Raw genomic sequence first — 1,099 nt, 5'->3', positions numbered from 1 at the left:
TGAGTGGGTGCAGGAGCCTGGTGAGTGGTGCAGGAATGAACCCTGTACTGGCCTGGAGCAGCGTCCAGGGGTTGCCCACAACCTCTGGAGCCCTGGAGGGCCTGTGTTAAAAACAGTGTTTTGTTGGGTTTTTTTTGAGACAGAGTCTCACGCTGTCACCCAGGCTGGAGTGCAATGGTGTGGTCTCAGCTCACTGCAACCTTTGCCACCCAGGTTCAAGTGATTCTCCTGCCTTGGCCTCCTGAGTAGCTGGGACTACAAGCACATGCCACCACACCTGACTAATTTTTGTATTTTTAGTAGAGACGGGCTTTCACTGTGTTGGCCAGGCTGGTCTCAAACTCCTGACCTCGTGGTCTGCCTGCCACTGCCTCCCAAAGTGCTGGGATTACAGATGTGAGCCATCACACCCGGCCAAAAACACAATATTCTTCTATCAGTTGCCTCCCATGGATGGCTAAGTGATAGCCAGTTCAGTGGAGAGTCAGGGTGACAGCCTTTTACACCCTGCCCTCTTGGTACCTCGGTTCTTGCCTGGTGTCCAGGAAGAATCCCGTCAGGCCAACTTGAAGGATAGTGAATGTGGAGATTTTATTAAGCGGTGGAAGTAGCTCTCAGCAGAAGGGGAGTGGGAAAGGGGATGCTGTGGGAAGAAGGTGATCGTTACCTCAAGCCAGGCCATCTCCACCAGACTCGTCTCCGAAGTCCTGCTGTCTGAAGTTAAGCCACGCCCATCCCTAGTCTCCAGCTCAGTTGCTTCTCCTCTCGACTTCAGCCTGCTTGTCTCTCTGCCTGCTGAGGTCTGGGGTTTATATGGGCATAGGAAAGGGGGGTGGGTAGGCCAAAAAAGTAACATTTGGGCAGGAAAACAGGGACAACTGTTCTCATTTACGGCTGGGGTTTCCAGGCTTGAGGGTGGAGTCTTTGCCAGGGAACCACCCTCTTCTACCCAGCATTTCCTTGCCTCCTGTATCATTTACATGGGAAGGGCTGTCAGGACAGTTGAGGCGGCCTGGGATGAAGTGGATTACACGGATTACAAATGAATAAGAAAATCTTCGGCCGGGCGCGGTGCCTGACGCCTGTAATCCCAGCACTT

Source organism: Colobus angolensis, unplaced genomic scaffold, assembly GCF_000951035.1.
Source record: "Colobus angolensis palliatus isolate OR3802 unplaced genomic scaffold, Cang.pa_1.0 Scaffold510, whole genome shotgun sequence".
NCBI lineage: Eukaryota > Metazoa > Chordata > Mammalia > Primates > Cercopithecidae > Colobus > Colobus angolensis.
Note: the sequence above shows the minus strand (reverse complement) of the source record.